Source organism: Pseudorca crassidens, chromosome 4, assembly GCF_039906515.1.
Source record: "Pseudorca crassidens isolate mPseCra1 chromosome 4, mPseCra1.hap1, whole genome shotgun sequence".
Taxonomy (NCBI): domain Eukaryota; kingdom Metazoa; phylum Chordata; class Mammalia; order Artiodactyla; family Delphinidae; genus Pseudorca; species Pseudorca crassidens.
Window position 1 is genome coordinate 72322658 of NC_090299.1, and position 12735 is coordinate 72335392.

At 48.9% G+C, this 12735-nt stretch overlaps 1 long non-coding RNA gene across 1 annotated transcript; it reads right to left on the reverse strand.

Moving 5' to 3' along the window:
- Positions 1–534: 534 nt before the first annotated feature.
- Positions 535–12492, reverse strand: LOC137223169 (uncharacterized). Its single transcript, XR_010942743.1, has 4 exons — positions 12374–12492; positions 5018–5093; positions 4146–4193; positions 535–1262 (listed from the first exon to the last, which is right to left on the reverse strand). It is a non-coding gene; the product is annotated as an uncharacterized lncRNA (long non-coding RNA).
- Between the last annotated feature and the right edge of the window lie 243 nt (positions 12493–12735).

The window sequence follows — 12735 nt, forward strand, 5'->3', positions numbered from 1 at the left end:
GAAGCCAACCTGCTGGTTCCTGGCAGAACCAGGATGGAGGGCCTCTCACTCCAGTGTTCCTTCTACCACAGCACAGGTGCTTTAAAAAAGGCCTCCAAACTAGAGTAATTTCTGAAAAGGCAAACTCTTTTAGTGTCTTCCTGTGATGGCATGCCTCCGTCTGCATGGGACTGGGAGAGAGAGAGAATTCAGTGACAGGCGGGACTCACAAGTGGTGCTGGGGGACAGGGCCCAGAAGCAGAGAAAGCTTTGCTTCCTCCCTCCCTGCTCTGCTCTCATCCTCTTCCGCGGCACAGAGCGCCTGGATGGGCAGCTTGGCAGGTAACATTCCCACGGGGTGGTGTGAACAGGTGACCTTTGCAAATCTCCACTTGGGGACCGGTGACCCTTTGAACAACAGGTGCACTGATAAAAGCTGGGGCCTTATTTTTACAGACAGGATCCTGTTTGAAATGCCCGAGAGGGCTGTGTGTGAAGCTTGACTGACAGCAGGTCTGTAGGGACTCATTCACACAACCTATTATCACCCCATACTTTATCTCTCTTGAAAATGTAGGTTTTTGATGTGATTGTTTAAATTTGAGTATCTCTGTATTTATGATTCTGAAACATAATCACCAAGGGTGGGGGGCTTCTGGAGATCAGTGACATTCCCTGCAACAGGTGAGTGCTCGGGGAATGTAAAAGTGGATCTGGCCCAGGCCATTAGGGAGACACCCCTACGTCCAGTGGGGAGGCCCATGCTCAGCGTGCTTTGTTTGACAAATATTACTGAACCCCTTCTCTTTTGCATCTCGACTCCCTGTATGATCTCATAGCTTGAGTGACATCTTTTCACCCATGACTCCCAAAATTATATCCAAGTCACTCAACACTTCCACTTGGATGTCCAGTGTCCAGTGGACGTTACACACCAACATGTCCAAACGGAGCTCCCATTGGACATGAAAAGGAAAATGCCTCACCCACAGCTTCCCCATGTCAGTTAATGGCAACCATCTTTCAAGATTTCAAGCCAAAATCCTTGGAGCCAACCTTGACTTTCTCTCTCTCAAACCTGATATTCAGATTCTCAGAAAATCCCACTGGTTCGAATTTCAAAATATTTCCAGGATCTGACCACTCTCACCACCCTCCCTGCTACTGCCCTGGTCCAAGCCTCTCTCTTCTCTCACTTGGATTATTGCAGTGGCCTCTGGTTGGCCTCCCAGCTTCCACTCTTGGTCTCTTCGTCTACTCTCAACATGGCCGCCAGAAAAAACCTGTTAAAACGAAAGTGAGATCATGTCAGGCCTCTGCTCAGAACCTTCCAGTGGTTTCTTAACTCCCAGAAGAAAGGCATAGTCTTGCTGGATGCCCAGGTGCCCTGTGGTTTGCCCCCTCCGTCCCCCTTCCATCACAGACCTCCTCGCCTGCCCCCCACCCAGCGCTGCTCTGCTCCAGCCTCCTTCCTCTGCCTGTAGCGCCGGGACCACATCAGAGCCCCGGCACTGACGCTGCCTCCTGGAACCGCCCCCGATGCCCTCCCCACCTTGTCCACCCCCAGCTCCCTCACCTCCTTCAGGTACTTTCTCAGCGAGCTCTCCCTGACCAGCCTCTCTAGGATTTTACCTTCTGCTTGCACTTTATTCCCCCTTCCCCCGCCAAGGTAGACACTGTTGTCGCCGCACCCAGATTGTTTCCTGGGCCAGTGCACTCACCCCAAGCTGCTGTGAGTGTGGCCGCCAATGGCTCCAAGATGCCCTGCTTCTCTGGGGAATTGTCCTCTACCAACAGGCTCTGCCTTGGCTGAAAAGTTACAGCCCCTTCCTCACCCAACCCAGAGCAGCCCACAGCCAGGATTGCCCTCACAGAAAACAGTATTGTTTGCTATTACTGAAATCAAAGAACATATACTGCCCAGAAACCAAGCCCAGGAAGGTAACTAGGTCGCTGACGAGTCAATAGCACAGAAACTTCAAGATCTGAGCCCCACCTGACTGATTCCGCATCTCCAGTCCCTTAGTCACTCCTGGCTGGCAGCAATGCAGCCTTGCTGGAACACAGCCCTAAGACACCCCTGTGAAGTGTGCCAGAATTAACCTCTAGAATGAGTTAGGCAATGGCCCTCAGCTGGCTTTGGCAGGGCTCCAGCTCAGGAAAAAAGGAGCTTTCCCCCTTGCCCGTGGCCGTTCCTATCTGCCACGCGTTCCGATCCCTCACTCCAATGAGGAAGCACAGCTGCACCTGGGTGCCTTCTACCGAGTACCTTTCTTCATCCACCTAGTTTTCAGATCCCATCTGGAGGCAGATGCATAGACTTCCCTTGTTTACCTTATCATTTGACTGAGACCTGAGTGGGCAGACTGTGGGAGGCCAGTAGTCCCAAGAGGAGCTGACAGATGCCTTTGGACAAACAAGCAAGTAAGCTGCGTTACTGGCAAATCATCCAAGATAGGGAGGAATAGCGCACTGGGATCAGAAGCCAGCTTTCATAGGCTGGAGGAATTAGATGAGAAGGTGGAATGAGCTTGTGGGCGACAGCATTAGCAGTTCAAGACTCCTGGCTTGACCACCAAGGTCAGGATTTGTGCAAGTCCTGGGATGCATAGAGGCCTGAGGACTCATTTATTCCTTCAACATACATTTGTTGAGCACCTACTATATACCAGGTGCTGTTTTATCTACTGAGGATGCAGCAGGGGACAAAGCAGACAGAGTGACTTCCCTCCTGGATGGACATCTTAGTGAGAGAGAGATGGACAAAGTTAAATATATGTTATGTTAAGTGAGCACTAAGAAGAAGAAAAAAACAACAGGAAGGTCTTAGGTTGGGTTCCCTAGAAGCAGAGCCTGAGACAGGGATTTGGTGAAGGTGGGTTTTTTTGTTTTGTTTGTTCATTTATTTTGAGCGAGAGTTCTTAGATGAAAGGGAGTGAAGGAAGTAGATAATGAATGGAAAAAAGTCAAGAAGAATGTGGGCTTAGGTCTGATCCACGAGAGACTCTGGAGTATTCATATAACTCTTACACAATTGTCCCCACCTGGAAGCATGAAAGCCAGCACCTTGGGTCCCCTTATCTTTCAGTCATTGGCTGTGGGCTGCCCTGGGTTGGGTGAAGAAGGGGCTGTAACTTTTCAGCCAAGGCAGAGCCTGTTGGTAGAGGACAATTCCCCAGAGAAGCAGGGCATCTCGGAGCCATTGGCGGCCACACTCACAGCAGCTTGGGGTGAGTGCACTGGCCCAGGAAACAATCTGGGTGCGGCGACAACAGTGTCTACCTTGGCGGGGGAAGGGGGAATAAAGTGCAAGCGGAAGGTAAAATCCTAGAGAGGCTGGTCAGGGAGAGCTTGCTGAGAAAGTACCTGAAGGAGGTGAGGGAGCTGGGGGTGGACAAGGTGGGGAGGGCGTCAGGGGCGGTTCCAGGAGGCAGCGTCAGTGCCGGGGCTCTGATGTGGTCCCGGCGCTACAGGCAGAGGAAGGAGGCTGGAGCAGAGCAGCGCTGGGTGGGGGGCAGGCGAGGAGGTCTGTGATGGAATGGGGAGGGAGGGGGCAAACCACAGGGCACCTGGGCATCCAGCAAGACTATGCCTTCCTTCTGGGAGTTAAGAAACCACTGCAGCCTGGTTCTCCATCAGTTCTGTGTAAACCTAGTTTCCTTCAACACATTTACTTTTGCTTCAGTTAAGCACAAACTCTGGAGTGAGAAAACTGGATTCAAATCCCAGTTCCACCACTAGCTAGTTCCACAATCTTGGGCAAGTTGCTTAAGCTCTCTGTACCTCTATTTCCTCCTCTGTAAGAATGTGTACAACCGGACATACTAGTACCTACCTTATAGGATTACTGGGAGGATTTAATAAGTTAATATACAGCAACACTCAGAATTGGTCAGCCTTATTTAATATGGGGGTGGGGGGACCCTAAAGGGTGTGACTACCAGAAGGGGAGGCTCATGGGACCATCTGGGAGACCAGTTGCCATGTTCCTCGCAAGGAAACCAGTGTGTGGTTAGGAAGGGGGATTAGATGCTGCAAACCCCAAACAGAACACCACACACACACACACACACACACACACACACACACACACACACACACACACACACACACCCCAGATTTCTACTGGTTTCCTACCAGTAAAATGGGGAAATACTTGTATCTACCTTGCAGGGTTGTCCTGAGAATTACTGTGGAACTGGTTGCTTGGCACACTGAAAGCAATAAACAGATGTTAGTTGTTGTAGTTGTTTGTTATAGTTATCAATTTGCTAGTCCCTTTCTGCCCTGATTGAATCCACCCTGTCAAGTTTTGGCTGTGCTTTTGCCCTAATTGGCATCTGCTACCTTCACTTCTCATTTTCTGGCCCCTCGGCCCTCAGCACGCACTGCAACCATGGCAACTGTCCTGCTGCCCTCCTGTCACCTGGTCCACGTCACCTCCTCCTTCCTGAGAACGTGTGAGCGACTCAGGCTACCTTTCCTTTTCTCTCTTTGAATCCTTCTCTCTACCCAATTTCTCATCTTCCCCTTAATCGTTTCTCCCTGTGAGTAACTGGTGTAAGTTATCCCCTGGAATTTCTATCTGTGCTAGTTGTTAATAGGTCTTAGAAAAGAGGAACCCTAAAATCCTTCCGTGGCACTCTCAGTAGATGCAGAAGCGGGGCTTACTCGTGTAAAATGTAATGAACGTTACTATACTCTCTAAGATAAATGCGTTATTTTGTGATTTACAAAATAATTTCATATTCACCAAGGGGCAAAATTCTGTCCTGGTAACACAGTAAGAGCTGTTTAAATTCTAAAATCCCACTGAAGTTGCATGACGTTGAGCTCTTGGAAGGTCGACCCTAGGGGCTGGGTGATCTCCTAGACTTTATGGAGTGTGTGGTGAGTTTAAGTGCTACTGTTTTTAGATTTTAAATCCTGCAGGCTCTACTCTGAGAATCCATTGCTTGCACGATGGGCAGTACACAACCATTCATTCATTCAATTATTCTTAACAAACGCACTAAAGAATCAGCTAGGAATCACTTACCATGCTGGGTGCCGTGTTACAGCAGTGAATAAGGCCGACGCCGTCCCTGCGTTCATGGAGCTCAGGGTTTGCAGTGCTGGCGGTGTGGAGGAGGTGAAAAAGATATTAAACTAATAATTACGCAAATATTTAATTCTGTCGTTTAACTCTGGTGGTTGCAGAGGGCAGAGCACAGGAGGTGAGGAGACTGTTTCACAGAATATCTGACCCCCTTCATCTGTCCCAACTTGCGCTGCCTTGTTCCACTCTCCCTGCCAGGGCCTGACCCCTGAAGACCGTACGCCAGGAGAAGGTCGGAGGCGAGGGCACAGGGAGAAAATCTAAGATACTTTTATACCCTTTCCCTCCCCGCCTGGGTGCTGCTCCATGATTCTAACTCCCACCAGGCAGGCCTGCTTTGTTTTTCGCTCCTGTCTGGGGGCTCCCGCCTCGGCTCTGGTTCTCCCATCTCCCTTCACCCCACACCTCCCCAGCCTTCAGGTGGTAGCTGCTTCCTATTGTTGCCAATTCAGGACTGTCTCACCCCCGTAACAAATTCCTCGGCACGCACTCTCTGTTTGAAATCCACAGTGGCTTTTCTTTGCCTAGCTGGACTCAGACTGACGGAACGACTCTCTGTATTTTCAAGCCCGTCTCTCGCACTTGCTGTAGTCCCTGCTGCTGATGCGGGGCTGGGCTGTGACTTTTCATGAACAAGCAGGCAGCCCTGGGCTGCGGGCAGGGATGGCCCACAGCGCTGTGCAGAAAGCACTCGGGTGGCACAGGGACTGGAATCGTGATATTGATATTAATTTCCTCCCTTTAGAGGTGAGGAACCTGTTCTAGAACCTCATGTTTCCTGATTCCCAGCCCCTTTCCTTTAGGAACCCACCTGTCACCTCCAGGGTCCCACCCATTACCCAAGGCCCTGCGGTCCTTACACACTCACCCCCCAATTCACCTGACTTCATTTCCATCCAAGCGAGGATTATTTGTCTGAGCCCACAACCCATAATTCCCACCCGGAAGTGCTGTGGTTTCCATGGTGTCCTGGGGTGAGGGGGTTGGACAGTTATTTAAGCAGAACAGAGGCCCCAAGTCCAGGGGATCAGCCTGCAGCGTGATCAGACAGCAAGCTGGGACTGACGATGGAAGGGCAGGAAGAGGTGACGTGCCCGTCAGTGATTCTCTTGTCTCCGAACCCCAGACCCTCCCAGGCAAGTGCCCAGTGCCCCGAGCAGCAGCAGGTTAAAATCAACCAACAAAGTAAGTCCCCTACATATGAACGAGTTCCGATCCGAGAGTGTGTGCGTAAGTCCAATTTGTTCCTAAGTCCAGCAAAGTTAGCCTAGGTACCCAACTAACACAATCAGCTATACAGTACTGTACTGTAATAGGTTTATAATACTTTTCACACAAATAACAGTACTCTGTACAGTAAAGTACACAAAAGCACAACCACTTGTAGAGGATGCATGCAGGTGACCAAGTACACCAGACACGTGAACTAATTTATGTGATTGGACATGTGGACACACGTTCGCATCTTTGAAAGTTCACAACTTGAAGGTTCGTAGGTAGGGGACCTACTGTACAGTCTCTTGGTCCCGAACCGGCTGCTAGAGCCCAAGGGAGGATGAAGACCAGCCAGCGTTTTCCACTGGGGACAAAGGTTTCTCTCATCCAGCCCTGTGTGCAGAAAGCCTGACCGCCTCAGACACGGCAGCCAGAAAAATCCACACTCCTCATAATCCTACAGTTTCTCGCTAATCAGATGTCTAGACAAGAGCGGTCTCTGCCCCCTTTCCGGTTTGCAAATCTGCCTTGACAAGTCGTATCCTCTTGACAATACCATTAAAATGCTCTTTTATTTGCTCTGCGGGCCTTCGGCGATTTGGTTGCTGGAAATGCTATTAGTTTCTGGATCAGCTCACTTCTCTGGAAATCATGCTCTGATATTCCTCTGCTTAAGTTTCATTCTCTTGAGAGGAGGTCTGTTAACAAGGCCATTAGTACTCTTTGAGCATAAGTATAGAGTACTGTGGGGTTCACAGCCAGACGGCCTGTGAATCAACTTGATTCAGGGTTACGGTGACTCTGGAGAGGGTGCCATTCTCACTGCAGCCCTGACGGGTTCAGAGAACACAATGTGCTTCTTTAATGCGGTAAGGAAAACGGGGGAGAGGGGTTTCAATTTCCATCCATCCACTGGAGACCAGGAGAGGCTCTCAGTTAATTTCTCCCCCTTGGTATGCTCACATAATGAAGGCTGAAAGCAAGATCTATTTATGCATTTTAAAATTAGCAATAGGATAGTAGGGATCAAGGCCTGCTAGAGAATCAACCCCAGCTTCTCAAATAAGAAGCTGGGGCGGGGGACTTCCCTGGTGGCGCAGTGATTAAGAATCTGCCTGCCAATGCAGGGGACATGGGTTCGAGCCCTGGTCCGGGAAGATCCCACATACCGCGAAGCAGCTAAGCCTGTGTGCCACAACTACTGAGCCTGTAGAGCGCACGTGCCACAACTACTGAAGCCCGCGTGCCACAACTACTGAAGCCCATGCGCCTAGAGCCCATACTCTGCAACAAGAGAAGCCACCACAGTGAGAAGGCTGTGCACCACAATGAAGAGGAGCCCCCGCTTGCTGCAACTAGAGAAAGCCCGTGAGCAGCAACCTGACAGCCAAAAAAAAAAAAAAAAAAAAAAAACATATATATATATATATATATATATCTCCTCATGCCAAAGAGAGACATTAAAAACAAAAAAAAGAAGCTGGGGGACCTAGGCACTGGGCTCACAGTCCTCCCCACCACCACCTCCCTCCAAACCCCACCCAACCCACCCCTTATTCTTTGAGAACTGGACCCAGGGGTAGTGTCACCCTCAAGGTCTGAGACGGCTGCAGCAACTTCACTTGGCATAAAAAAAAAAACCCAGCATCTTTATTATTTTTGAACACAGTACATGCATAGCATATTTGGAGCCTCTCTATTTGCAATCAAATGCCTGCTCTGTCACGTATTAGAGGTATACACTCTCTGTGCCTCAGTTTTCTCATCTGTAAAATGGTCATAATAAGAGTTCCTACCTCTTAGGGTATGGTGAGGATTAAATGTGTTTAAACGTGTGAAGTGCTACAACAGTACCTGGTGTGTAATATGTGTCAAATCCATGTTAGCAATGGTAACCATACTTTTTAAAAAGTTTTAAAATTCAAACACTATAAATGGGTAGAGTGAAAAGTAAATGTTCTTTTGCACTTGATCTGAAGCCTCCTAGTTTTCCTCTCCAGAAACAATCACTGTTACCAGTTTACTAGTTATCCGTCAAGAGCTATTCAAAGCGTATTCATGCACAGATATAGTTATTTATATAGGTATACACACAATGGAGAGACAGAAAGTTATAGCTACAGATAACTCCCAATTAAAAGAAAAAAGTAGATATTATATACCGGTTTGCATTTTAAAAAAAGAGTACAGGAAAAAGGTTTGTGGCAAATCAGAAAACAATCAAAAGATTGTTCCTTATTAATCCCTATAGATCCAGCTCATTCTCCACAGTTGCCTGGGCCTCTCTGTCTGGATGTGTAGGGACACCTTTAACCAGCCTTATGGCATTTAGGTTGTTTCACCTCCTCTGCCTGGATTGCTTTGGCTCCTACCCTGATGCTCCTTCCGTTCCCTCATGTTAGTTAAGTGGGAGGACTCTTCATGAGTCTTTTCGTGAGGAAGTTGAAGCAGACCCTTGCTTCTCCTGAAATAATCAGGCCTCAAGCTGACTCCAGAGGGAAGCCAGGCAGCTTCTGGAAGCAACTCCATCTCCAGGTTGCTAGCCCTAAAGTCCACGAGGAAGAAATTCACAGACATTGAAAAGAATCGTATGGTTACCAAAGGGGAATGGAGGTGGGAGGGATAAATTAGGAGTCTGGGGTTAACATATGCACATTACTATGTATAAAATAGGCAAACAATAAGGACCTACTGTATAGCACAGGGAACTATAGTCAATATCTTGCAATAACCTATGGAAAAGAAGCTGAAAAAGAATATATATATATATATATATATATATATATATATATATATATATATACAACTGAATCACTGTGCTGTACACCTGAAACTAACATGACATTGTAAATCAACTATACTTCAATTAAAAAAAATTCAGAACACTTGGGTCTGGTCAGCCTTCCAAAAGTTTGCTGAGTTTTAAAATGGATTTGAATGATTTTCAAGAAACCATCCCAAGAAGATAGATGTTGGATGTATAAATAATTGCAGATCATAGACAGGTGAAAGTCTGCACATGTATTTGTACATCAAGCTCGTTTTTCTGGTCTTTGGGAACCCGAAAAACAAGCCATTATACTTGCACAGCCATTTATCTCACTTTCTGAATTAGGTTTTTTTTTTTTTTAGTTACTCTAAGAGAACATTTAATTTTAACATCACAATAATGAGAGCTCTGGAAAATAATCCCCCTCCCACCCTGACAGGCTTTGCTGTGCAGTAACTTCAGGTACAAATAACAATTGGTACGTTAGAGTATTGTCCAAAGATTAGATAATATGACCGGAAGGGAAAAGTATGTCTCCATTTCTCTCTAGGATGGGGAACATTCCGAAAGCTACGCCTTGACACAAGATTTTGAACGTTGGTAAATTTGTTTGAAATAACCAAAAGGTCACCAGGGAGGCAGCTCGGATAATCAAAGGTCAAGGTTTTCAGCCAGATGGGCCTGCATTCGAACCCCCGCGGGCTGTTCCACCACTTATTAGCCGTGTCACCTTGGTGACTTGACCTCCATAAACCTCAGAGACCTGAGCTTTGATGCGGGAAATCAGGTAAACCCTGAGATGAGTGAAAGGAACGAGAGGGGAAATGAGGCCCACCATGGATGCGCCTGGCAGGTAGGAAGCGCTCAATAACTATGCATCACTTAAAGGGCCTGGCATCACTGCATCGCTAAGCCCTTGGAAGCACAGAGATGATAGAAGAGAGACCAACCGGCAGCCTTCCTCATCTCTCTTTCCTTTTAAATTTGGTCTCTGTTGAATTTGAGCGACGGGGCCAGGGCCCCCCACCTCACACAGGGCCAGTGTCTGTGGGCTCGGTGACAGCTGGGAGGCCCGTTAGGCTGACCTGGGGCCCCAGAAAGTTCTCATATGGTTTTCACATCACCAGGCTTGTTTTGACTTTCCTGAGCTTTCTCACCACAATCCCTCTGTGACTCTGGGAGAGAGGGAGGGAGGCCATCTCCAGTGAGAGCTGCACACAGACGCGCAGCCGATGGCACAAAGAAGGAAAACACCTCCCAGGCCTGCGCCGAACACCCCAGAATGGTCCCCTGCAGCGACTCTCCCCTGGCTCTCCTTCCCAGGCTCCCAGCCTCTAGCCTGCGTTGGCCTCCCAAGGACTCAACTGTGTCTGCTCTTTCTTCCCAGAGGAGGACGGGTGGGGGAATTTGACAGGCGAACAAAAGCCATGAGCAGCGTCTGGTCTGGCCGAGGAGGTCCTTGGGCTCTGCTGGGCTGACGTGGGCTGGACCCTCCGGCAGCTGCTCTGTGACAATTGCTCCTTGGGTCAGTTCCAATTCTGGCAACTGGTCATCCAGAAATAAAGATGGCTCAAGGAAATGAGACCCTTCCTAGGTGCTGGGTAATGGAGTGGGTTCTGGATATAGTGTGTGAGTACTGTGCGAAGCCTCATCAATAATAACGATAATAATAATAATTCAAGCAATATGTGTTGAGCTCCATATTTATTGAGCTCCAACTGTATACCCGGCACTGGACTAGAGGGGAACAGAACAAGTAACGGTGAAACTTTATTGTGTTGGCATGGGTACAAAGCACTTTTCATGCGTTATCTTAACTGGTCTGCTCCTTAGCCTCAGGAAGTGGAGACTGTAATTAGTCCCATTCTTCAGCTGAACAAACTGAGGCTCAGAAAAATACAGCAACTTGGCCAAAATACCATCACTAGCATGGAGACCACAGGTAGGATGGTGGGCAAAAAGTGAACCCAGGACCCTGACCATTGAGGAGTGACCATTACCATGTACCGTGGACCACCCGAAATGTCCACCCTAAGACTTCCGTTATGTGCAGTGCATCTAACTTTAATGCCTCCAAGATTCCTTCCCATTCTGGAATCCTGACTATGAACACAATGTCCAGCTTGGCTCTCAGCCCTTCACCTTCTAACCTTTGGAGCCATGCAGAGCTTCACCCATTCCTCTACTTTCCCCTCCACCTCAGACTGGGGGCTTTCCCTTGGCTAAGGGAGGAGAGGGCTTCCCAGCCCTGGCTTCCCTCCCCCTCGGCCCAGGGGAGCATGTCTCCACCTGCTCTTGCAACCTCTTCTAATTCCTGAGTCCCCGCCTTGTTCTGAGACGAAGCTGCCATTTCTACCATGACGTCCCCCTGCCCGCCAGCGTCCTCCTTACCCATCTTGCTGCCTGTCTGGTGCTGGGGGCCCCCCTGAACTGGGCTCCTGCTGGGAGTTTGCTAATAGGGATACAGGGAGGGAAGGAGAGAGTCTGTGAAGCTCTGGAGAAAAGCTTCCAATTACTGGCTCTAAGGGGTCAGTTTGGTGGGAAATGGAAGGCTAGTACTTTTTTTTTTTTAAGATTTCTCTTACTTTTTCAGTTCTTTTTTTTTTTTAATTTATTATTTATTTTGGCTGCCTTGGGTCTTAGCTGCGGCACGCGGGATCTTTTGTTGCAGCGTGAGGGCTTCTCTCTAGCGCACAGGCTCAGTTGCTCCGCGGCATGTGGGATCTTAGATCCCCGACCAGGGATCAAACCCATGTCCCCGACATTGACAGGCAGATTCTTAACCGCTGGACCACGAGGGAAGTCCCTGGAAGGCTAGCATTTTGAGGTTTCAGGCCTTAGGTCTGGGTATCTAACTTCAAGGGAGGAGGGAGCATAATCTCTTCTGCCTGCATTTCCACTCTGGACACCGCATCTTTATCATCAACAGTTGACCAACAACTGCACCTCCTCCTTCAGCTCAGTTTCAAGCATTCCCCTGACCACCACCTCCCACTTTTCCAGCTCCCTTTCCCCACGGCTTGTCTCACACCATTCTCTGGCCTTGGGGGGCAGAGACTCCCTTAAGTCTACAGGCAGTGTACCCCCTACCACACGTCCCTTCCTCAGTTGCCTCTATCCCCCATTTGGTGCCCGTGGTCCACGTCTACGGTCACTTCCTTGCAAGAACCCTCAACCCCTTTCCCTCTCTCTTTTTGTTGTAGTTCCCTGGCAAAACATGAACCCTACTTAAATGTTAGTCCATGTCGGTGTGCAGGCCGATGAACAAGGCTAGAGGAGAACACCTCCCATGCTGGCCGGTCTCACTTTACCTCTTTGACCACGAACCCCAGGTCAGTCCTGAGTCTGCTCACTGATCCTCGTATGTGTCCCGACCTCTCCTTCCACGTCCTCACTCACAGCTGATGGCCTTGCTTTCTGTTTCACTGCTAGAATGGGAACAGAGTGATGGGAAGAGACTCCCACGTGCCCCCCTCCCCCTGCCCCCGCCCCACCTGCTTCGCTCCCATATCCTGAATTCCGCCAGTTAGAAGAGAGGCCAGTGCCAGCTGCATCAAAGCCAAAGATTTTCCTGAAACTCAACAAACCTCCACTTCCTTTCATTTCACTGGCCAGAACCGTGTTGCATCCTCCTTGCTGCACAGGAGACTGGGAAAGTAGAGGTTGCCCTTTT